The sequence below is a fragment of the Thermobia domestica genome, chromosome 5, assembly GCF_964235325.1.
Source record: "Thermobia domestica chromosome 5, izTheDome1.hap1.1, whole genome shotgun sequence".
Lineage (NCBI taxonomy): Eukaryota > Metazoa > Arthropoda > Insecta > Zygentoma > Lepismatidae > Thermobia > Thermobia domestica.
In genome coordinates, this window is record NC_137458.1 from 37,000,379 (window position 1) to 37,027,797 (window position 27,419).

The following is a 27,419-nucleotide window of genomic DNA, read 5'->3' on the forward strand; positions in this document are numbered from 1 at the left end:
ATCTTACAAAACTTCACAAAAATTCCAACTTTTCACCCCACAAATGTAACAAAGTACTGCTGTTCATCAACAGTTACATTAAAATTGCAGATAACAGTTGACCGTCATGCAACGCAGTTTTGCCAAACTAAAAATTTTGAAACCACCAGATATGCTATTATTTCTAGCCTGTTATCTTAAATGTTCAAAGGTACCCCCTGTTCAAATGTACCCCCCTCTCCCCTAATATATTTGCGATATCTCATTGAAAAAGTAAAGAAGTACGAGAACTGGAATAAATACATTATAATTATGCTAAATTTAACTAGTATGAGCACCAGGGATGCACCCACATCGAGAATCTACAGGGTTCGGATCCCCGTCAATACTTCTTAACTCGACATACGTTTGTATACACAACTCCAAAAGTGCATTACCACCTGCAATTCTCGTTTTCCTGCAATAGCAGGCAACCCAAAAAGCTCGGCGGTTGGGTTGGTTCCGAATTCGAAAGGCGTTGGACCAAACCTCAATTTTGTTAAAAATATATCAGTGTGGCAAACTGAAAAATAAGGAAATAAAACAAATTGTTAAGAATGACAATTTTATTATCGTGACGGAGTTGGATGACATCAAAAGTTACAAAACGATCTTACTTAAGCAGTTCAAAAAAGATGAATGGCAAAAGACACATATCAGAAAAAACATTTCTCTCCTTCTCCCCCCCCCCAAAAAAAAGAATTTTAAAAAAGAAAAAGTTACATAAAGTAAAGCTTTAATATAAAAGACTTACCCAAAATTTTGAAAATTGACACGCGAAAGGCAAGAATAACTGAACCCAAGTGAATAAAATTGTGCACAGATATTGCAGACGTAAAATGTGGGAATACAGGCTTCATATTTTCCTGAAAAAAAGGTAGGGTGGGGCACGGACCTCTCCAAACCCTTGATCACGAGATATCAAAAATGCTTGTAACAGTATGTCATATGTGTGTAAAGGACATGAAGAATTGTAACGAAACTTTTTCTATGGACAACACGTAAAAAATAAAGGAATACGAGGTTTTAATGTTCTGCGGAAAACAGTTTTAGGGGGCAAAAGCCCCCACGAAAAATTTTTAAATTTGACGTCCGAAAGGTAAGAAGAAATGAACCGAACTGAATGAAATTCTGCACAGATATTATAAACATAAAATGAGGGAATACGGGTTTCTTATTTTCCTTTAAAAAACGGCTGTGTAGGGCGCGGACTCCTCCAAACATTTGATCATGAAATATCAAAAGTACTAGTAACAAATGTCAGATGGGTGTAAAGGACATGAAGAATTACAACGAAACTTTTTGTATGGACAATACGCAGAAAATAAAGGAATACGTTTTTTTTATTTTCTGCGGAAAGACAGTTTTATAGGGTAAAAGAACCCACCCCAAAATTTTAAAGTTGACGCGAGAAAGATAAGAAGAAGTAAACCGAAGTGAGTGAAATATTGCAAAGATGTCGTAGGTTTAAAATGAGGAAATACGGGTTTCGTATTTTCTTGCAAAAAAAGGTTCGGTGAGGCACGGACCCCTCCAAACATTTGATCACGAAATATCAAAAGTGCTAGTAACAGTATGTGAGATGTGTCTAAAGAACATGAAGAATTGCAACGAAACTTAATGTATGGATAATATGCAAAAAACATACGAATACTGTTTTTTTTTTATTTTCTGCGTAAAAATGGTTTTACGGGGAAAAGCACCCACCCAAAATTTTGAAAGTTGACGAACGAAAAGCAAGGACAAGTGAATCGAAATAAATGAACTTGTGCACACATATTGTAAACGTAAAATGAGTGAATACGGGTTTCGTATTTTCCTGGAAAAAACTGTTGGAAAGGGCACGAACCCTTCCAAAGTTTTGATCACGAAATATCAAAAGTACTAGTAACAGTGAGGTGTGTGTAAAGGAAATGAAGAATTGCAACGAAACATTTTGTATGGAAAATAACCATAAAATAAATCAATACGAGTTTCTTATTTCCTGCGGAAAAACTGGTTTAGGGGTCAAAGGCTCCTACCCAAAATTTTGAAAGTTGACACCCGAAAGACAAGAAGAAATGAGCCGAAGTGAATGAAATTTGCACAAGTACTGCAGACGTAAAATGAGGATAAGGGTTTTATATTTTCTTAGAGAAAACAGTTAGGTGGGGCGCCAACCCTCCCAAACGTTTGATAACAAAAAATCAAAAATAATATTAATAGTATGTGAGATGTGTGTAAAGGAAATGAAGACTTTCAACGAAACTTTTTGTGTGGGAAATGTGCTGAAAACAAAAAAATACGGGTTTTTCATTTTTGCGGAAAAATGGTTTTATGGGGCAAAAGGCCCCACCCCAAAATTTTGAAATTTGGCACCGAAATGGAAGAAAAAGTGAACCGAAGTGAATAAAATTTTGCGCAGATATTGTAGATATAAAATGAGGGTATACGGGTTTCTCATTTACCTAAAAAAACGGTTAAGTGTGGCACGGACTCCTCCGAATCTTTGATCACGAAATTTCATAAGCGCTAGGAACAGTATGTCAGATGTCTGTAAAGGACATGAAGAATTGCAACGAAACATTGTGTATGGAGAATACGCAAAAAGAAAATGAATACTTGTTTCTTATTTTATGCGGAAAAATTATTTTGTGGGCAAAAGAACCCACCCCAAAATTTTGAAAGTTGATGCCCGAAAGGTAAGAAGAATTGAGCCGAAGTGAACGAAATTGTGCACAGATATTGTAGGCATAAAATGGGGGAGTATGGGTTTCGTATTTTCCTTGAGGAAACGGAAGCGTGGGGTGCCGACCCCTCCAAACCTTTGATCACGAAATATCGAAAGTACTATTAATAGTATGTCAGATGTGTGTAAAGGACATGAAGAATTCCAAAGAAACATTTCGTATCGACAATACGCAAAAAATAAAGGAATACGGGTTTTTTATGTTCTGCAGGAAAACGGTTTTAAAGGCTATAGCCCCACCCAAACTTTTGAAAGTTGAAGCCCGAAAGGCAAGAAGAAGTGAGCCGAAGTGAATTAAATTGTGCACAGATACTGCAGACGTAAAATGAGGATACGGGTTTCGTATTGTCCTGGGGAAAACGGTTCCGTAGTGCGCCAACCCCTCCAAACCTTTAATCACAAAATATCAAAAGTACTAGTAACAGTATCTGAGATGTGTGTAAAGGACATGAAGAATTGCAACATATCTTTTTGTATGGACAATACGCAAAAAATAAAGGAATACGGGTTTATTATTTTCTGCGGAAAGACTGTTTTATGGGGCAAAACAACCCGCCCCAAAATTTTAAATTTGAAGCTGGAAAGGTCAGAACAAGTGAACGAAGTGAGTGAAATATTGCACAGATATTGAAGGCTTAAAACGAGGGAATACGGGTTTCGTATTTTCCTGGAAAAAGGGGTTGGGTGAGGCACGGACTCCTTCAAACATTTTGATCACGAAATATCAAAAGTACTAGTAACAGTATTTGAGATATGTGTAAAGGACATGAAGAATTGCAACATAACTTTTTGTATGGACAATACGCAAAAAATAAAGGAATATGAGTTTCTAATGTTCTGCGAGAAACGGTTTTAGGGGGCAAAAGGACCCATCCAAAATTTTAAAAGTTGACGCCCGAAGGGTAAAAAGACATTAGCCGAGGTAAATGAAATTCTGCACAGATATTACAGACGTAAAATGAGGATATGAGTTTCGTATTTTGCTGAAGAAAAAGGTTGGGTGAGGCACCGACCCCTCCAAACCTTTGATCACGAAATATCAAAAGCGCTAGTAACAGTATGTCAGATGTGTGTAAAGAACATGAAGAATTGCAACGAAACATTGTGTATGCAAAATAACCAAAAAAATAAATGAATACTGGTTTCTTATTTTCTGCGGAAAACTGTTTTAGGGATCAAAATATCTCACCCAAAATTTTGAAGTTGACACCCGAAAGAAAAAAAGAAATGAGCCGAAGTAAATTAAATTTGCACAGATATTGCAGACAGAAAATGAGGTTACGGGTTTCGTATTTTTCTAGAGAAAACAGTCGGGTGGAGCGCCGACCCCTCCAAACGTTTGATAACGAAAAATCAAAAGTGCTATTAACAGTATGTGAAATGTGTGTATAGGACATTAAGAATTGCACCGAAACTTATGTATGGACAATGCGCTGAAAACAAAGGAATACGGGTTTTTTATTTTTGCGGAAAAACGGTTTTATGGGGCAAAAGACCCCATCCCAAAATTTTGAAATTTGACGCCAAAAAGTAAGAAAAATAAACGGAAGTGAATGAAATTTTGCACAAATATTGTAGACATAAAACGAGGGAATACGAGTTTCGTATTTACCTAAAAAAAACGGTTAGTTGGGGCCCGGACTCTTCTGAACCTTTGATCACGAAATATCAAGAGTGCTAGTAACAGATTGTCAGGTGTGTGTGAAGCCCACCAAGAATTCCAAAGAAACTTTCTGTATGGACAATACGCAAAAAATAAAGGAATACGGTTTTTTATTTTCTGCGGAGAAACAGTTGTAGGGGGCAAAAGAACCCACCCAAAGTTTTGAAAGTTGATGCCCGAAAGGCAAGAAGAAGTGAGGCGAAGTGAATTAAATTGTGCGCAGATATTGTAGACATAAAATGAGGGAATACGAGTTTCGTTTTTTCCTGGGGAAAACGGAAGCGTGGGGCGCCGACCCCTCCAAACCTTTGATCACGAAATATGAAAAGTGCTAGTATGTCAGATGTGTGTAAAGGACATGAAGAATTGCAACACAACCTTTTGTATGGACAATACGCAAAAAATAAAGGAATACGGGTTTTTTATGATCTGCGGGAAAACGGTTTTAGGCGGCAAGAGACCCACCCAAAATTTTAAAAGTTGACGCCCGAAAGACGCAAATAAGTGAACCAAATTGAATCAAATATTGCACAGATATTGTAGGTTTAAATTGAGGGCAAACGGGTTTCGTATTTTTCTGAGAAAAACGGTTAGGGGGCTCGGACCCCTCCAAACCTTTGATCACGAAATATAAAAAATGCTGGTAACAGTATGTCATATGTGTGTAAAGGCCACGAAGAATTCCAACGAAACTTTTTGTATGGACAAATACGCAAAAAAATAAAGGAATGCTTTTTTATTTTCTGCAGAAAAACAGTTTTATGGGGCAAAAGAACCCACACCAAACTTTTGAAAGTTGACTCCCGAAAGGTACATGTTGTCTCAAAGGTCGAGGGCATTCTTTATTGCTATTTTAAGGAAAAAATTTTCTAAGTCCAGCTTCGGGTATCTTCGGGAAAAAGTAAACCAGGTTCGAACCTCGAAGTCAATCGGGAGAAATTTTGCAGATGTGTTTTTCTTCTTTGAAATATAATAAGACTTGTTATTAATTGTATAAAAAAGCAACATTGATTGAAATATTTAATAATTCAATATTTCGAAACTTTGTATTAATATCAGCACATGCCTGTTTGTCATTTAGCTCTCCATACGTAATGAAACATTTAGATACGTAAACGAATCTTTCCATATGTGAAAGAATGCAGAAAATTAAGACATAGAACACAATTCTCGTCTGAGTACTAAAATAAAAGTCAAAATGGAACAAAAACAGCGTTTGCAGTGGATATGAATCAGAGCCCTGCACGGGCCGGGCACATTTCTGGTCGAATCGGGCCGAACCGGGCCGAGCACATATCGGGCCGAACCGGGCCGAGCTGCTTCTAGTGCGTCTACTGAAAGAGATTTTAGTACTCAGGAACGGAGAAATGCTCTAAAGCCTGAAACTGTTGAATCTGTTTCCGTGCTATTCGATGCGTACAAGGACATACAGTAAAGCGATGTTCATTTTGCACTATTGGTTTCTTAGGAAACCTTATATTTTCATTTTCTTAATATCTACTATCCCTTCTATTATATGTGATGTTAAGAGGCATTTTTGATAGCTGATATCTATACATTTTTCATTCAGGAGACTTTTGAGGTATTTTTTGATCAACAATGATGTGTGAATTTTGTTTTGATTTACTGCCTCGCATTCCGTCATATAGCTCTGTTATTTACTTGTTACGCACCGTTCCAGGAACACTTCATCGATCCTGGGGTCTGGGTGATTTATTTGATCATTGTTTTTTGTTATTATTATTGTAGCATCGAATTATAAAGAATACAGGAACATGTAATATGATTTGGAATCTGCCGTGCTAATTGAACATTACTACAAATTGCGTTAATCTTATGAACACGCCAGTTCATGGTTTCGGCCTCCTTGGTCTAATGTAGCGGAACAAATTCTAATTAGTAGGTCAAGGACTTGACTTTCTCATATGTTCTTTAGGCAATTACGGCTCAAGACGTATGAATGATGATGGATGAATTGGTGGAATGAAGACAGTGGACGAAAACGGTCTAATCCAAAAACTCCCACGCTCACGATTTTTGTCCACAACAAAGCTCACATAACACGAGGAGGGATCAATCCAACGACCTCTAGCACCAGATGTGAATGCATTCTACTGGCCAGACTACGCAGACTGGCCAGAATAACTAGTATTTCTTCGATTTTTTCTGTACTTAGATTGTAAAGTATGTACCACCAGACATGTCAACTCTGACGCTCGTAGCAGTTGTAGTAGTAGAAGTAATAATAATAATAATAATAATAATAATAATAATAGCAGTAGTAGTAGTAATAAGAGTAGTAGAAGTACAGTACTTTACAGTCTTGAATAAAGAGTTAATTTCCCAAACACCAGTGGCGGCGGTTGGACGTTAAAAGTGAGGGGGCAAGACATGATCTGAATATTTGTATATAAATGTTAGTTTTCCTGGTTGTTTCTAACATTTTGTTTGACGAGAGGTTGTATAACTAATAGGATACTATATTTTCAGTTAAAATACCGTATATCGTATATAATAGTATATTAAGTAAATTGAGAAGAACAAAGCAAGTAGATAATACACTCGTACATCCTTAAACACAACACTTCACTCGTATATTACACTACAAAACAATGAAAAAGGTAGAAGTTGTTTCTTATCACGCTCTTTTTAATCGATATTCCTTACTTTAGAAAGAAGAAAAGACATTTTAGGAACTGTCAATTTTTGTGCAATTAAAGAATAACTTGTAAAATAGGCCCTACTTTTTTGCATAATGTTCTTTCGATTAGCTTCAAAGCGGCTCACTAACATATCGAGCCCTTATAAGAAGAAATGAAAGTATGCTGAAATTGTGCTCCAATAGGTTATTTTTTGGGGTTATTTTCTGTGGCGATTAAAACGCAATTACTGTAGCTTTCTTTACTCCACGGGAAGACAACCAATACGTATTCACGCAACAGCAAATATTATATGGCAGCATTTTTTCCTATTAATCAGTAACACATACAAAATCGTTACATTTCCAAATGAAACTATATACATTAATTGGTTACTTAAAAAAAGTGCGGGGGCAACTGCCCCCCTTTGCCCCCCTAATCGCCGCACATGCCAAACACATTACGATTAACACAGGCTGCCAACATTAGTTTCCGATCCGTCTTTCACAGTGTTCGGGCCGGCCCGGCTCGGCCCGTTTTTGGCCCGATTTGTGCCCGGCCCGAAATGAGCCCAGCCCGGTTAGAGCCCGGCTCGAAATTCGGGCCGGGCTGGGCCGGGTCGAGCCGAGCACAGAATTCAGATCCATTCGGGTCGGGCCGGGCCGTCTTCGGGCCTGGGTTTGCAGGGCTCTGCCCTGCACGGGCTGGGCGTGTCCTGTTCGGCCCGGACACAAATGCTATAGGGCCGAACCGGGCGCACGTATTTCCGGGTTGGAACCGGGCACTCATGGACGGATTGGAAACTAATGTTGTCATTTTTTCCCTTAAATGTCCTCCACTACCCCTGCCTTTGCCGTGTTCGTACGGTCTTACTGTCAGTCTATGTTAATCGTAGTGTGTTTGAGAAACTGACTCTTTATTCAAGACTGCAAAGTACTGTAATACTACTAATATTACTACTACTTCTATTATTACTACTACGACCACAGTTAATACTACTATAACTGCTACGATTTCGCGTCAGAGTTGACATGTCTGGTGGTACAAAATTTACCTTCTAAGTACAGTATTTTATAACAAGACTTGTCAAACAGGGTGAAATATCCCTATTTTCATTTTCCAACCATTTTTGACCATAAATCGACTTTTGCGAGGTTGGAAAGGAAGATACGACAGAAGGAAAACAAAGTTATTGTAGAAGCATTATCATCAATATTTTGCATTCCAAAATACGGAATGTTACTTAAAAAACATAACTTTAAAAGAAATATCTACTAAAATGAAAGAACAATCATGGCATTTTAGGCGTGTGCGTAACAGTAATATACAAAATAAATATTACAATACTTTTGAGGGTCTAGATCATTTAGATTAGATATTGGTATTCCAAAGGTAAACAAATGAAATATTTTTTTTTGACTGAAAACGTGATTTTGAATTATATATATATATATATATATATATATATATATATATATATATATATATATATATATATACATATATATACAGACTGTTATACAATTCGTGTAATTTTCTACAGCACTGAGAGAAGATGAAGTTTTCACACCATTAATATAAAATTTGGCACTCTTATTGAGAAATATCTGAATTTTTCGAATTTCTAAAGGAAATAGAAGAAAATTAATGTTTAGCCCCCCTTTTGGAAGTGTAAACACAGAAGTTCATTTTCCTTATGAGAGGTTCAATGTTAAATTTTGGAAGCTGTTTTCTCCAATAATTATTCGTAAAGATTTTGGGGCAAATGAGTTGTATTTGTTATGAAATGCAAAAACACTCATTCACAAAGCTAGTAAAGCCGTCTCAAACATTATTTTGGGAAGGCCCCCCTTCGGGGGGCAAGGGCCGTAAAAAGCTGGTGGGTGATGTGTTACCAAATCCCAAAATTTATTTTCGGAGTGCCAGTAAACGTCAGATTAATCACGAATGTCACATAATTAATGCTCCAATTTTCCTTACATGTAAGAGTGACTGATAATGGGGCTACAGCCACCTTTCAAAAGTAAGAAAATCACCAGAAATATCCTTAGTAGGGACATACGAGAAGAAGGTGTTTTTGTTAATTAGTGTGAAATTTGGCGTCATTGTAGCAAAAGAGTATGCATTTTTGAAATATGGAATGCTATTTTGGTAACGCACCGCCTTAGGGGGGCACAGGGGACGAAGCATTAGATGATGTACCTTTATAAAAATTCAAAATTTTGTTTCGGAAATGCCAGTGAGCGTCAGATTTTTTACAAATGTCACAGAATTAATATTCTAATGCTCCTTGCATGTGCCAGTAACTTGTGTGGGGCTATAACCCCCTTTCATAAAATATCCCCATAATTCTTCAATTTATTTGAGGTGACCTTTGTGCTGCCTCTGTACCGTATCGGGTTGTGCATTAATGGAAGCCATGGCTAAAAATAATATACATTTCCTTTCCCCCGACTTCGATCCGACATTTTGTTCTCGAGTTATCGCTGTTTTGGGCATTTTTCCGACTGCTTTTTGGCTGGTCATAGCGCCAAAAGGAAGCATTGTGCACCCAGGTTGTCTTATCACGGTGTCAGGAATGAGCTCTCAAACGTTGTAAGTGTTGTTTTGAAACACCCTCTATATTTCTATCCTGTTTCTGATTAGCTTCTCTTTGCCAATCAATTTCCAGTATTCCCAAAATAAACCAAAAGTGAACTAAATTCACTAAATCGCCTTCCCCCTATGCTTTCTTCTTGTATAGTACTTATTATATATTTATATTGTAATTGACAGAGATTGCCAATATTGATTGAGATATCTGGTTAAAATTCTATTAGAAGAATTCCCTCTTCAGTACAGAAATTCCCTCCTTGCATCCTACCGCCATTTTAGGCGAGATGGGATTAAGTAAGATGGAAATTCCCATCTCGCCTAAAATGGTAGACATTCTTATTTTGGAGATATAAGTGGCTGATAAATCGTTAGGCGAGGTGGGATTAGGCTAGATGGGATGGAATCATCTGAAAAGGTAGGGGTACGGTAGGTAGCGGCATGACGTCACGCCGTCCCCCATGCCTATCTTTGCCCATTGTAATTGCTTAGGAAGTGGGAGGACGCCGTACACAGTTTTTTGGAGGTGGGGATAGGGTCCCCCGCGTTCCCACGCACTTTAACCCCTGCTGCTAAGTATTAATTGCTGTGAGGACTAACGAAAAATATTATGTGATAATAATAATAATAATAATAATAATAATAATAATAATAATAATAATAATAATAATAATAATAAAGTACCTGAATGATACAGATATTTTTTCAACTTTTATTACAATTGCTGTGGGTTCCCATGAATCTGGTTATATTGTTTTTGAAAGGAATAAAGAGGCTTCAAACAACAATATGATTTGTATAAAAGAAAAAAAAGCTTTATCAGTTGCAAGAACTGACAAGTGGCCTTGTGTCTGTTTTTTTAAACACAATGTTACGAGGCACAGAAGCCACCACGCCTGCGGTGTGCTTGCTTTATTGCCTCAGGCAGCTTCAGTACTAAAATTAAGACTTTGCTTCAGGCAGACGGTACTAAAATTCTGTCAATTTAGGTGTAGCTATCAGCAACCACACAGGTTCTTTGAAACGCTGAATTTTACAAGAAAGGTTTTGTCCATCGGATAGGAAGCGAACGAAGCCCATCGTACGTTGTAATCCCTCCCCTCTTTTGCACACTTTGTGAAATTTAACTTGTATACTGTAGTAAGTTACAGAAAAGAGAATGCTATTTTTTAAAAAGACATTATCGAATAAGATTGACCATTATTACAATATATTCAAGATGAAAAATATTCTTTTAACAGTCGTCGTACTTAGTTGTCTGCACTGAAATTCCCATAATGTGCTTTCTTCTTTTCTAATATGAGCTCCGAGCTTCTTCGTGTCTAAGTGGTTAGCGTACGTGCCTTTGGCGTGAGATACCCGGGTTCGATTCCGGTGAGAGCTCATGTAGTTCGGGTTTGTCAATTAATCAGTAGGCCCCGTCTTATATAGCCTCGCTGCTGAAAGGGACGACAAAATCAACTCAACTCATATTGAGCACCATAGGAGATATAACTCCGAGGTGAATTTTGTCCGTGGAAAACCTCCCAAAATCACCAACGGTACGAAATATGTCTGCAATGCAACGTGTCCATCATTTCCAACTCTATGCTCTGTGACCTAGTTTGCTTTTCATGTTTTCAGTAAACTAGACAGACAAAAGGAAGAATAGAGGCTTTCTTCCAGAAAATTGTGTTCGAGGGTGGGGGGTCACACAGGCTCGTATCCACGGGGAGTCTAGGGGGCCGGGCTCACCAAAAATTTTTACATTAGAATGATTTATGAGCATTAAAGTAGTCAGCCATTAGGATTTTTTTGTTTTAGGATGATACCAGATTCGACTCCTGGTGTAAGCTCAACTTTCAGTATTGTGTCATTTGCAGGTCTCGTCTCATACAAATTCGTTGAAAAACCTCTAAACATGTGCTATGACTAGTATGCGAACTAAAGTTTTTTTTAGCAAAAGAGAGAGAAATTTCTTGCTTTAGACTCTGCCCTGTAATCCAGTTTTTCTGGAGGCGAGATAGTATGGTTGGGAACGACCTATCAGATTCAAGTTCCGAACCCACATATAAAAGACCTTCCTTTATAATCTTGGTGTTGTATAAAGACGAAAAACAAAAATATACTGATAGCTCCAGTAATAGATATTATAGCAAAGAGATTTAAAAAATAGGTGGTTTTGAAATAGAGAAAGGACAGTACCTGAGCTTTATTAGTATTACTAGCATATATTACCCGCTTTGCTAAGTTAAAATGAAAATTTTAAAGCACAACTCCTTATTTCATGTGTTTAGTACCCGTGAAATATGCTGTTTTTTTTAATGGCATCAATTTAAACAGCATCGGATCATTGATCAACTTGGCGACCCCAAAAATCATGGATTCGACACCAATAATGGTCATTTTCGGTCATTTATATATATATTTCCTCCTCCCCTATGTTGCGGGCCATGGCAACGAAAGTGTCACTGTTCATCTCAGCGACCCCCCACCAATGTGGATTCAGCACTAATTAACGGTCATTTTCCATTATGTTTAAATATCTCTTCCTCCCTTTCCCCCAAGTTGTGGGGTTGAATTTGAATTTAAACATGATCGAAAGTACCACTGCTCATCTAACCGACCCAGAAAACTATAAATTTGACACTGATAGTGGCCATTATCGATCATTTTATATATCACTTTCTCCCCTTCCCGCAAGTGGCGGAGCTGATTTTGCATTTAAACCGGATCGAAGATGTCACAGTTCATCAGAATGATCCCGAAAACTATGGATTAGGCACTAATATTGGTTACTTTCGATTATTATTATTATATATAGCTCCCCCTCCCCCGTGCTGCGGCACACGAAATCAGAATTGTCACTGTAATCTCAGCTACTCCTAAAACTATTGATTCGACACTAATATTACTCAGTTTCGATCATTTTTAAACGTTTATCCCCCTCTCCTCCATTGTACCCTCCACCTTCCCAACTATTAGGGCTGAATTTGGATTGAAACAGCATCAGAAGTGTTACTGTTTGTCTCATCGGGCCCGAAAACTATGGATTCAACATTAATATCGGTCATTTTTGATCATTTTTAAATTTCTCTCCCTCTCGCCCTCCCCTACGTTGTTTCGTCAAAGTAAATAACCTAAAGTAATCCCTACCCCTATACTCATGTATATTGAAAATTTGATTTAGATCGGTCGGGTGGTTCAAGTGTGATGAAGTCACAGAGACAGGCATTTTTATTTTTACTTTTTTTTACATATATCTGCCCCCTCTCCCTCCCCTACGTTGGCTCGTCAAAGTGAAATGATAAAAGAACACCCAAGGCCCGACCCTCATATTTGTTGAAAATTAGATCGAGATTGGTTGGGTGGTTCAAAAGTTATTAGGTTTTATTAGTTTCTATTTATACGTTCCCCCCTAGGATGTACCGTTAAAGTAAAATTACAAAAATGTTTCCAGATCCAAACCTCATACATCTTGAAAATTTGATTGCGATCGGTCGGATATTCAAGATATAGTTCAAGAGTTATTAAGTTACAAAAATAGTGGCTTTCAGTCTTATATAAATTGATTTTTATATATATCTCTCCTCCTTCTCCGCCCCCACGTTACTTCGTCAAATTTAAATAACACGATCCCAGGCCTGAGCCTCATCTATGTTGAAAATTTGATCAAGATTGGCCGAGTGGTTCAGGAATTATTAAATATTATTTATTTTTACACCCCCCCCCCTAAGTTGTACCATCAAAGTGAATAGCCTAAAACCAGCCCAGCCGTAAAACTCATCCATGTTTCAAATTTGATTAAGATCAGTGGGGCGGTTCGGGAGATTTATAGTCACAAACATATTGTTTCTCAATTATATATATATATATTAGTAGTGTCGAATCTAGATTTTTTCCTATGGGGGCAACGTAAAATTTTACGGCACATTCCACCAGTCCCCCTTCCAACAGAACGGCGAATATGCATCGTCTTTACCACTACCACTCTACATTGAGACTTTTCCCAAATAGGCAGTACTGGCTTCGATAGAAGGAAAAAAGTTTGAAGGGCCGGATCGGGACAGTGAAGAGAAGAGTGGCAGTGTTGGGCAAATTTCAATTGAATTGACAATTAACAATTAATCTGTAAATTTAATTGTTAATTGCAATTGACAACGGAAATAAGTAATGGTTAATTGTTAATTGCAGTTGCCCATTAATAAAGGAGAATCAATTGCAATTAATCAATCGATTGAAAGTAATTGCAATTGAAATTAATTAGCAATTAATTCAATTGCAATTTTTGATTTCCACAGCAATTACTTTCAATTGATTGATCAATTGCAATTGATTTTCACTGATTAATTTTCAACACTGTAGTTCAGAGAGAGTGTGGGGCAATGAAAACTTTAGCCACGACCAACTGACCCACCACCCATCGTGACCCATGACCCACCGTGACCAACTCTGTCCCACCACCCACCATGAACCACTGTCACACACTGTGACCCAAGATCCCCGAAACCCATTGTCATCAACTCTGACCCAAGAATCATGCCCTCTTCTCTACTGACTAAAGAGTTTAAACTTGTAATAAAACAAGGCTATGAAATTATCACTAATTGGATTTTAAATTTCTACGATCAATCACTCAAGCACCGCTCTATTACAATAACGGTGGATCTGACCTTTCTAATATAAATAAAATAGAATTTGCCTGAGTGTCTGTCTCTCTATCTGTGTGCGGCCCGTGGACCAGACGAGTGGACGAAAGTTTTTAAAATTTGGTCGCGGGTAGCTTGGTCTAGGCCACAGATCAAGACGAAGAGTTTTTTTTTCAACCGGGACCGGCCTGGGAACCAGACAAGTTGGCCGAGAGTTACCAACTTTTGGACACGGATACCTTGGTTCAGGTCCCAGACCAAGGTGAAGCGTTTTTGACGAAATTCGAACCAGGGGGGTCTCAGGAGGGCGTTAACCCAGACATGTAAAAGTAGTAGAAAATGACCGATATTAGTGTCGATTTCATAGTTTTCGCGGTCGCTGAGATCAATGGTGATACTTTCATTAGCGATGATTTTCTAATTCAGCCACCATTGTATGTGGGCCGGGAGTCACCGGGGTGGAGAATTGCGAGACATGTAAAAGTAATGGAAAATGACCGATATTAGTCTCAAATCAATAGTTTTCACTGTCGCTGAGATGAATGGTGATACACAGGCGTTGACTTCCAAATACTGCCCCCATCGGCTGCTGGCCAGAGGCATGGTTTTTTTCAAAATTGGAACCAGAGGATCATAGGGGCTTTTATCGGAATATGTAAAAGTAGTAGAAAATGGCAGATTTTAGTGTCACATTCATAGTTTTCGCGGTATGGGCTGGAGGCCAGAGGCGATTTTTTCACAATTCGAACCAAGGGGGTTTCAGGGGGCGTTTACCGGGACATGTAAAAGTAGTAGAAAATGACCAATTTTGTGTCGAATCCATATTTATCGGGATTGCTCAGATGTATAGTGACAACCCCGATAGTGTTTACGTTCAAATTCAGCCCCCATCGGCCTTCCCAATGAAAACACATGTATATATATTATTTTGTTTTCCATGTAGTTAACATTAATGTCATAGTAGATTAAATGATAAAATTCGAATTAGTAATTCTGTTTTACATTGCTCCATACATACACTGGAGCAAATCCCGGGGGAATGAAGGGGACATGTCCCCTCCAATCTTGGAACTGGGGAGATTGTCCTCCCCAATAATCCGATTTGAAATGTGTTTTTTGGGAGAGAAATTTGATTATTTGTGTCCGATCGCTAGAAAGGAAAGTGAGATGAAATTAATGTCCACTCAGAATAAGCCTCAAATCTGCCCGCCTCCCAATGTTGAAGACAATTCTGCTCCCCTGATCCTCTACAGCATTGTTTCTCGGCTACAGAAATATTTTGAACATCGCTATATATGTATATATATAATATGGGAACGATCTTACCAGTCCCCCCCTCCCCTAATGTTGAAGACAGATTTGCGCTGTTGCATACATACCTGTCGTTTCTCGTTTCTTTTTGTCCATGAACTCAAAATCCTGGACAAGGCTTGCATAAATTTCTCGCCGTGCTTTTTGCTTTTCAATCCTGTCCTTGAAAGAGTCTGTTATCTTATCCCATATGCAAAGTCTACATTCCACAAGTTCAATAACGGTTAAAATATCGAATGGAAAAATTCCTGCCATCTCTAAAAATCTAAGCAAAACTAGAAAGGTAAGAATGCAATAATACACAACCTTTTGATCCAGTCACTGTAGCTAAAATGCAGAACTCTATCAGGGGGTCGATCCCGGTACAAAGGGGAGAGGGAAAACTTGGATACATAGCTTTGGTCTTTGTTTTCAATTGCCATTCTACACATTATTTTTTTAAAATGGGAGATTTGGGATAGTTTTGGAAGTGAGAGAAAAAATCTGTAACAAGTGAAGCATGAAGTCACATCCCTATTGTTGAGATCACAATCAAGAAAATGCCAAGTGAGTAACTTGTCCTTGGAGCTTGGGAAAGAGTGTTTGATTGTGTTGGTTTCGTTTCAAAATAATAATTCTACTTTGACTTGTCAAAAAATATTGTATTCAATCACTGCTTATTGAGTGGAACCGGGAAAAGTGATCTGCACACAATTCTAATGAAAATAAAAGGAAGTAATAATAATCAGGATTTTTTCCATATGCTTATGTTCACAGTGTATCAAAATTTGAAAATTACGCTTAAATTCATTTCCAGAATGTATTGAAATTTAAATGCATTAATAGATTAAAAAATATACCATCAAAGAGTGTGTGTGTGTGAGAGAGAGAGAGAGACAGAGAGAGAAAGAAAAAAATTATAAATTAGTGGAAAATAATCAAGAACTTGGTTATCTAAATTTTCTATATTCTATTTGGTAATAGCTATTGAGAGGAAAACCAGTACTCTTCAAACTTCCCACATTTTATACTTATTTAATAAAGGGAATTAGCTACTCCAAAACAGAGACTGTAAAAAAATAATAAGCTGTTCCGAAGTTGTTTATAGGACAAGATAATAATAATATTATTATACAATTATAATAGAAAAAAATGGAAACAACAAAATTCCAAAGACAAGAAACGAAACAAAAATATACAGCGCCTTGTCACTCACTCTCTTCATCTAACCCACTGGCCGGCCGACATTATCGGCCACATGTGCATCCAATCATAAGAAAACATTGCCACCGACAAAATGGGGCTTGGCCGACAGCATCTGCGTGTCGGAGGATCGGCCGATAATATCGGTGGCGTGTGTAAGCTACGATTTGAGTACATTAAAGTCGATTTCACCGCCGACATTATTGATGCTTCCACCGATATTATCGTTGCCGTGTGCAAACGCACTAAGACTAATCTTTGATCTGTATGTAAACTTTTGTCAGTTGATGCAAAAAATAAGTGAGTTTGTTCTACGCTCTACATTTCGAAACTGATTTTATAAGATGAACAGACTTCCCTCACTTGAAAACAACATAGACAGATTTTCTGAAACTTTCGTACGTTGTTAGCTGCAATATTCCTGTACAGGTAATTATTCGCGGAGATGTTTACATAGAATCAAGGAAATCTTTACGATCTATGAAGAGAAAGAAAACAAACTTTGTTCTTATTTGCTGTCAATCTGCATTCCATCGGTTTATTTTTCTCCGCGGACAATCCTAAGTTCACGCACGTGAACTAGCGAGGGAAGAGAGAGAAAGAAATCTACCTGGTTAGATTCCTATCTGCTGTTCTGCACTGTTGCAAAATGCAGCCAATATCTTAAACAGCTTTTAAATGGAAGAAAATTAATTTTTAATTAGCGCGCTATAATATCACCTTAGCAAGAAAAAGTAAAAGTGAACATGCAATATTAATACTAATAAACATTTGGTCGAATTTTGAACTCTATAAAATAAATAGTTTTTATAAAATTTTGGAAAGAAATATGCTATGTTATTATATATATTAGGGATGGCCAAAAATTTTCGGATCCGGATATCCCGGATCCAGTGAGATCCGGATCCGGATCTTGCCGGATTCGGACCTAGATCCGGATCTCGGATCCGAATCACAGATCCGGATCTCGGATTTGGATCCGAAATTCGAATCTCAGATCTTGATTCGTATCCAAACCTACATCTGAAATTGTGATATTATAAAATTGGATATCTAAAATTCGTTAAAACTTTTTTCGGATTCACTGATATAGTAGGTTGCTGTGCTTTTAAATGTTTCCGTAACACGTTTGTGCTACCTTTGTTCTTTATTTTATTTTAACCTTGCAACATTTACATGTTGCACTTTCTGTCGAAGTCGCTTTAGTAAAATGTTTCTAAGTTTGATTTCTTCCCATTTCAGAGTATAGTGAACTGTCTGAAAACTGATGTAAATTGTAACAAATTCTTCTGTTTAGCTCCTCTTCGAAACTTAATGTTAACTTCACATTGATAATATTTATTTTATTCTTAGAAAATAAACTTTCTCCTTTTCTCAGATACAAATGAAATATCTTTTAGATAAGGCCCTTTTAATCGCAGGAATACTAGACAAAACAAACTCTTTATTAATAGTAGTTTCTGACTCACTAGAGTCCAACCATCAACAAATGTAATAATGAATATCTTTCACTTCGAAGGTATATACAACAAAAAATATAGACTGGTTGGCGTGAGAATTTCAGGAGAGCGATATGGATGTGTTCATTGTATGACTTTATTACCTAACTTATGGCTTGCCCTTCTGAGGTCGGTCGTTTGTTGAAGGAGTAAATATAAAAGAGATTTCTATTATTTTTTCTTCACCCTCCATGTTTCTTTAAACATACATTGCAGGAGGTAACCAAAACATATCCATGCGTCGTATCATTGAAGCGTTTTGTGTTTTGTATATTAAAGTGTTCAAAAATATTTAACATATTCGCATTTGTTCATGTGATCTCAGGTTCAATTCTCGGTGGGAACATACATGAGAAAATTGAAAGCTGAAATAATATGAAAATAGTATTTAAAAGTCAGGAAATTGATATTAAAACTTTAGCTATATATTGGGACTGTAAGGCTGTAGTTAAATTAACCCACACGTTTCGTAAAGATATATTACGTCGTTATTGTTTTTTCTCTATAAGCTACCAGATACATCCTCAGAGGCTACTTTACACTGTAGTAATCAACAGATGAAAACGTTGGAAAAGGAATGGAAGGAATGTCTCCAGAGTCTTAGATCAAGGTACTAACCTAGCATTTGCCCAGTATAACTGAAAAACAACCCTGGAAAATTCTCAGTCAGGATGGCTGGTCTCCGAATTCGAATCCGGTATTATCCAATTGCGAAGCAAGAATCATAACAAGTAGCCTGAGCTCGCTCCGTATTATTATTATTATTATTATTTAATTAATGTAATGTTTTAAAATTAGTGCAAATTAAACCGTACTTTATTTATTGCTGATGTTATAGTTAATAAGTCTACATGAGACATCAGTCCGCTATCAAGAAAGAATACTAGAACTGGAATTCAGGAAGCGGGGGTAAAGAGATTAATGAGGATGAGGAAACTATGTACGATGCAAAAACTGAGTAATTATGACTTCGTCACAGATATATTCGCTTACATACGTCAATTAATATTTCTCTGATACAGTGCACTCTTACTTTCTATAGTGGCAGGAAAATGGCCCGCTTTTGTAAACGAACACACTAAGCACGTGGGTATAGGTGCAATGTCCGTGCAAAGAAATATAGGTAAAACTAGAACAAAATAGGGAAAGCGAGGGAAAATGATAAACCACCCTTCAACTTTAAAAAAAACTAAAAATAACTAAACTTAGAGCTACGAAAGACGCGAGACGAATTTTATTGAAAAGATTGTTTTTCCTTAGTGATTAGTTCTTCTAACTATGAACATGAATTAAAAAGAAAACAAGTAGCTAGCTCCGAGTTTCGCAAACTAGTTGAAAAGAAAATATTGGATAAAATTTAATAATAAAGAAGGCATTTATGATAATTAAAACAAACTAAATTCTTGGCACGACAGTCCTTTGGTTCCTACCAGCGGCCTTACGTTCAAAGTGGGGATGTGTAGTCAACGCATCGACACCCGAAGTCCTTATGCCGGCTTTCTAGACTGGAGTCCGCTACCTCTTACTTAAGATAACTCCCCCACGATGCTGGGTCAACATCGAAATTGTTGAGTGCCTCTCCGGAAATTGAACCCATGACCACGGGCACCGAAGGCATGCTTTCAGTCTTCTATAGACGAAAAGCTATAGTTACCCACATTATCTAATACAGAAATAAGTTCTGATTCTCTAATAGCTGCTGATGGTGATAGTCAAGGTTCACCGAAGCATGAACCCAAACCCAAACTGAGATATTGATGTCACTGGAACGCCTGAAAAGTCATTGTGGGTAAGTGAATTGCCCGGATGTCCGGAATTGTCAGGATGAAGGGCGATGGTGATGTGAAATGCGGGGCTGTCAGAGGTACTGCTTATGATAATTGGATTTATAATCTATGTTGCCATAAACCCTCTTCAAGAACATAACTGTTAATCTTAGCTTTGAAAATGTTACATAAGGAGTTTTATTGCTATTATTAGGTTGCATTAGGAATTATCGGATTTATTTTAACGCTTAATTTTTACATCTCTTCTAATTTACGAATATTTAAATCGCAATTATACCCTTAAGGTCAATTAGTGATATTTTAAATCATGAAATGAAATGAAATCTTTCAGTTTAACGTCCCGCGGTAATGCCGGTTAGGCTAAAGGAGACGGTGATAATAAGAAATGAGTGAAATGGTGGAATGAAGGAAGTGGGAGGAAACGGGAGAACCCCGAGAATACCCACGAGCACGATGTTTGTCCACCACAAAGTCCACACGGCGCGTGCTGTGATCGAACCAGGAACCCCAATCACCGGAGGTGAACGCTCTACCACGGAGCCACCGCACCCTTCATTTTAAATCATTTCGAACCAACTTTATATACGGTTAGTCTTACTATATTTGAATAATTGAGACCAGAAGCAGTCTACACGCTAAGTCCAAAATAATCTTGGTCGACCTCCTGATAAACCACGTCTTTCAGAAAGGTGAATTGTGGCAATCCGATACCCACATGAGGAAATCTTCGGTTCAGTGTGAAAGCTTCCATAAGAACCAGCACTCTCATCAGTGAAATGTGCTTTGGTAATTTTTATTCAATGTGAAAGTACCTAACTTTATTGCTAAAAAATGGCATTTATTTCAAACAAGTCGCCATTACAGTTTTCGTATTTAAACACAACACTCATGAAAAGTCATGTTAAAGCGCGACTTGTCCCTGAAAAAGAATATATATCTGTTTTTAGTTTCTCGTGTTCCCCAAAGTACACCCGGACTTAGTGCAAGTGCCTTCCGCTCGCACTACCTAGGTACAAACGGCTACGATCTTGGTACTAGCACTTGTTTCGGTTTCCAGATCTCAAATATTTATCTTTCCGCCTGATTCTATGTATGAATCCGAAATTTCAAATCTAGATAAGGGGCACCAAAATTCATAGTTTATTCTCGGTGCTCATATTGTGATTTATTAAATAATTATTAAATCTAATTGTAAGTTATACATTTGATATTTTGAGCAGACTGAGCAAGATAAATATACGTAAAAACTAGTCAATACTTATCTTAACTGTTTGTTTTCTTAACTGTCAATGAAATAGGTGTATTGAGGAATTTTAAATATTCGTGTTTTGTATTCCAGTTTCAAATATAAATATGTATGTATTTCATCTCGGTCCTGCAACCGGGTGGACTTAGATTCGACATTCGAACTCTCATCCGGATCAAATCAGATTATTTTTTAGTTAGGCAAGCATTTAATCGTTAGTGTAGATTGAAGGAGACAAATAGACTTGCCAGTATTCTTCTTAATTTTCTGTTTTCTTCTTCACTGTCAGGACTTCGTGAAATTTCTTTCGACGAATTTTTGATATTCAAGTTTATCACAATTTGGGTGGGATGTGGGTTTGGATAAGAATCAAGATCTGAGATTCGAATTTCGAACCCACATCCGAATTTCGAATCCAGATCCGGATCCAGATCCGAGATTCGAGATCCGGACCCAGATCCGAGATCCGGACCCAGATCCGAGATCCAGACCCAGATCCGGATCTTCGAATCCGACCACATCCGGATCCGGCCATCCCTAATATATATAACGTTACCCTCGCGTTCCCCCTCAGTTTTACCCCTACTATATATGAGAATTAACATTTCCCTTTATACTTATTATGGACATAACAAAATGGATACTCAGAACAGTTTTGGTTTTCAAACACTAATGCCAAGAAGCAAGCATATCTCCATGAAACAAGCATATCGTTTTGTTTATTTCTTTCTTTCTTGACTCTTCGACCTAGTCGATCGCCTGAAGGCAAAACATCGCACAGCAAACAAGCTGCTTCGACACGTGCCAACGACAGAATGAAAGTCTTGATTTAGTACTGAAACTACACTCAGGCAGAAAAAAAAGCAAAATGCCCGCACGCTTCTGTGCCTTGTAACATTGTGTTAAAAAAAACAAACATAAGGTCAGCTGTCAGACACCTGATAAGACTTTTATACAAATCGTCGTTGTTTGAAGCCTCTTTATTCCTCATAAATACAATATATCCAGATTCGCGAAAGCCCACAAAGATTGTATTAGAAAGTTAAAAAAATATCTTTATCATTCAGATCATTTATTATTATTATTATTATTAGTAGTAGTAGTAGTAGTAGTAGTAGTAGTAGTAGTAGTAGTAGAATTACCACATAATATTTTTCGTTAGTCCTTACAGCAATTAATACTTAGCAGCAGAGGTAAAAGTGCTTGGGAATGCAGGGGACGCCGTCCCCCACCTCCAAAAAATGTGTACGGCGTCCCCCCAGTTCCAAAGAAATTACAATGGGCAAAGATAGGCATGGGGGACGGCGTGATGTCATTCCGCTACCTACCGTTCCCCTACCTTTTCAGATTCACTTTATCTTTGCTTAGCAGGAAATCGATACAAGAGTTAGTAGGACAGCCACTCTTTATTGATAAAAATCGTAATTTGGCGTTATTAAAAACAAAATTTCTGTGTCTAGAGGTAGAAGAGAGGGGACCAGGGAAGTTACTATTGCCACGTACAAAAATGAAACCTGTATTCAACATTGACTACGTATAATTCAAGGATTTTTTTTAAAGCAAAATGCTTACACCTTTTCAAAAGTAAAATTAAAATAATTACTAAGAAATACATTCATTGAAAAACTCAGGGGTGGCAAGTCCACCGTTTTAAATCTGCTGCAGAGCGTTCGAGTCCAAATTCAAGTAAAGTTAACGCATGGAAGACCCAGGTTCGATTCCCGGTGGGAGTTCATGTGATTCGGATTCGACGTTAATTAGTAGGTCCACGTTTTATATAGCTTCGCTGCTGAAAGGGACGTTAAGTTCAAAATCAACTCAAGAAAAGTTAAAACAATGAGAATGTTTTCTACTGTTTTGTCGTATGCAATTCTATGTTAAATAAAACTACATACACTATTTGATAATGGAAGCATCGTCAGAAATACAGTATCCAATAAATAAAACTTTTCACAGAGGGTTTATCTGAAGATACATACAAATATTGAAAATAGTTTAAAAAGGTGCATAATGCGGAAATACTATTTTATCGCGTATGAACTTAAGGCTTCTAGAACAGCAAGTTCTGACCAGATATTAACACCGCAGAACCAGAATATGATCAAGGAATGGACTAAACCAGCGTTTCCCAACCAGTGTGCCGCGGTACAGTGGTGTGCCGCGAATGGGTCGCTGGTGTGCCGCGAGGAAATCGGAACAAAATTATTAATTCTATAGCAATCAAATTGCAAGACATACAGAAAAAGGTATATTTTTATTTCAAATTACTACTATGAATCTAAAATTTAAAGTTTCATACTGTGTTACTTTTCTGTAGAACATTTTTCTGTACATTTCTAATTTTGAAAAAAAAAAGTATTTGTTATCATTGTTATGGCCATTATTGCTTCTTTATTGTTGCAGACTATTTCATAACTTGAAATTTTAAAATATTATTCAATCCTTCCGGCAAAGTAAACATGCATACGAATTACCTATATTTGTGTTTTAAAAGTAAAAGAGATTCGTTTGTTCGTTCGTTATTTAGTGATCCTCCTTCTTAATGAAAGGTTGGATACAGTTTTCGAAAAAAAAAGTGTATTTTTAACAACTTGAGCCCTATATCTGATTGTAATTGTTTTCTATTTTTAAATTAAAATGAAAAATAAGCATAATGATTTACCACGGGGAAAAAACAGTGGTCTAGATTTCTTCTCTGTGAGAAGGATGTCAGTAATCAGAAAAAAATACTACAGTATTTTATATTTTCAAATAATAATAATAATAATAATAATAATAATAATAATAATAATAATAATAATAATAATATGTGTGCCGCGAGAATTCAAGTTACCCTGAGGGGGCGCGGTGGCTCAGTGGTAGAGCGTTCACCTCTGGTGCTTGGGGTCCCGGGTTCGATCCCAGCCCCCGCCAAGTGAACTTTGTGGTGGACAAACACCGTGCTCGTGGGTTTTCTCGGGGTTCTCCCGTTTCCTCCCACTTTCTTCATTCCACCATTTCACTCATCTCTCATCATCACCGCCTCCTTTAGCCTAACCGGCATAACCGTGGGACGTAAAACTCAAAGATTTCATTTTCATTTTCAAGTTACCCTGAAGTGTGCCGCAAGTTGAATAAGGTTGGGAAACGCTGGACTAAACCATAGTTTCCAACTTTACCCAGTGTAAATAAAGTAGGATTGAAACCCACTCTATCCAGTGGACACCTGAGCGTCATGGGGGGGGGCTGTATCCCTATCCCCTATAAAATTCCTCTTGGATCCGCGCCTGTTGAAACCAATTCATATTTCATAACTTCATACACGGCACGATCAAGCACTGAATCTATTGAAATCTTACTACATAAAATAATTATCGAGTGTCTACACTTTTTCTATTAAAGCTCATAGTATATTCTATCATAATATAAATTGTCACTCATGTAGTGTGTGCTAATATAACTAGGGATGCGCACGAGACAAGATTTGTGGCTGTCTCGTCTCGAAAATGTGCTGTAAAAGTGATGTCTCGACTCGAAAAATGTATATTTCTCTATTGGAAGTGCCATGTCTCGACTCGAATTTTGTCAGGAAAATCCTGTCTCGATTCGTCTCGTGCGCATCCCTAAATGTAACTCATGACAAAAATGTTTTGTTTTAAAACAAAATTAAACGGTTGAAGTGGACTCTGCCGAGTAGAAGACATCCAATTTATTAAACCGCCTCGCAACTCACTTGGCAGCACACTTAGGTTACACTCTTCACCTTTTTCCCATGCTATCTAAAGTATCGGCTAATCTTAAATTCGCATTGCCGATTCGGGTTTTCTAACAAGAATTATTATGTTGCAACTTAATTTGGATGTGAAATCCTGACTTAATTAGGATTTGAGAACTTCGAAGTCTGCATTAAAATCATGACAGAAATATAGTTAAATCTCAGTTCTAAATTTTATGTCTACCTTGCATCTAAATACTTGTGCTGTCATTTCTTTCAATGTTGGTAGGAGCCGAAGTTCCAATTGATCCCAATTTTTCGCTTTAATTCCCTCTATTTGTTCATAAAGTTTTAGAGAAATATTATTATTAACAAGCAACATTTCTGAAGTGTAACACTCCGATCTTGATAAAATTTGGAAGGTAGATACTATACATGAAATAAACGAATACGTGTTTCTTATTTTCTGCGGAGAAAAGGGTTTTAAGGGGCAAGAGACCCCACCCACAATTTTGAAAGTTGACGCCCCAAAGGCAAAAACCAAGGAAACCGAAGTAAACGAAATTTTACACACATATTGCAGATATAAAATGAGGGAACACGTGTTTCGTATTTTCCTGGAAAAAACGGTTAGGTGGGGACCGGATCCCTCCAAAACTTTCATCACGAAATATCGAAAGTGATAATAGCAATATGACAAATGTGTGTAAAGGACACAAAGAATTGCAACGAAACTTTGTGTATGAACAACATACCAAAAAAAAGGTACACGTTTTTTTTATTTTGTGCTGAGAAACGATTTCAGGGGGCAAAAGCTATCACCCAAAATTTTGAAAGTTAAGGCCCGGAAGGCCAGAGGAAGTGAACCGAACTGAATGAAATTGTGCACAGATATTGTCGACATAAAATGAGGGAATACGTTTTTCTCATTTTCCTGAGAAAAAAAAAGAAAACCGTTTAGGTGGGACACACACCTCCAGAACTTTGATCATGAAATATCAAAACTGCTAATAACAGAAGTGTTTGAAGGACATGACGAATTGGAACGACACATTGTGTAGGGACAATACGCAAAAAATAAACGAATACGGTTTTTCTTTTATTTTCTGCGGAAAAACGGTTTTAGGGGGCAAAAGCCCTCATCCCAAATTTTGAAATTTGAGGCCCAAAATGCAAGAAGAAGTGCACCGAATTAAATGAAATTGTGCGCAGATATTGTAGACGAAAAACGAGATAATTGGGTTTCGTATTTTCCTGGGAAAAGCGGTTGAGTGAGGCACGGACCTTCTAAACCGTTGATTACGGAATATCAAAAGTGCAAATAAGCATACGCAAAAGTTCCTAAAGAATATGGAGAATTGGAACGAAACTTCGTAAAGGGACTATTTGCAAAACAGTATATGAAACGTGTTTTAATTTTTGCGGAAAAACAGTGTTGGGGCCTAGGTCCCATCCCCCCCCAAAAAAAGGAAATATTACCGTAATAGCTCAGAAAGGAGTGGACCCAAGCAAATCAAATTGTGTGTAGACATTATATGTAAAATAAGAACTCTCGTGTTTCTCAAGTGTTCCTATCCGTTTTGCTTCAAATTTGGCATACCAATAGCAAACTGGAAATAAATCGACACGTGTTTTTCTTTAGGCTGAAAAAAACATTGCAAGGGTTAAAGGTGCCTCCTGAAATACTATAAAATACGCTATACTGTTTGTGTTTGCTGTTACTTGATCTGCCAAATTTGAAGAAATCGGATGGAGACACGACACTTGTGAAACACGAGAGGCCATATTTTACATATCCAATATCTACATACAATTGCTTTCGCTTCGGTCCACTTCTCCCGCGACTCAACGCCTCGGTTCACTCACACTTTTTTTTTCTTTCAGGAAAATACGAAACACGTATTCCCTCACCTTACCTCTACAATATTGGTGGACATTTCATTCACTTCGGTCCACTTCTTCTTCTTGTCTTTTGGGGTCAAATTCCAAAATTGTAGACGGGGGCTTTTGCCAACCAAAACCGTTTTTAACCAAAATTAAAAAATGTATTCGTTTATTTTTTGCGTATTGCCCATACTCGCAGAGCTCCTCCGTGGCTAAGCGGTAAGCGTACGCGCCTTTGGCGTGGGATACCCGGGTTCGATTCCCGGCGGGAGCTCATGTGGTTCGGATTCCACGTTAATCAGTAGGTCCACGACTCATATAGCCTCGCTGCTGAAAGGGACGCTAAACTAAAATCAACTCAACTCAACCCATACACGCGGTTTGATGCAATTCTTCATGTCCGTTACACGCATCTGATATACTGTTACTAGATATTTTGATATTTCGTGATGAAGGGTTTGGAGGGATTCATGCTCCACCTGGTCGTTTTTTCCAGGAAAATAAGGAAACTTATTCCCTAATTTTGTGTCTACAATATCTGTCCATAT

General features: G+C 37.6%; 1 protein-coding gene across 1 annotated transcript in view; it reads right to left on the reverse strand.

Moving 5' to 3' along the window:
• LOC145685048 (uncharacterized) overlaps nt 1-27,419 on the reverse strand; it is a 63,711-nt gene that overhangs the window by 30,618 nt on the left and 5,674 nt on the right. The gene's annotated exons all lie outside the window — the stretch shown is intronic.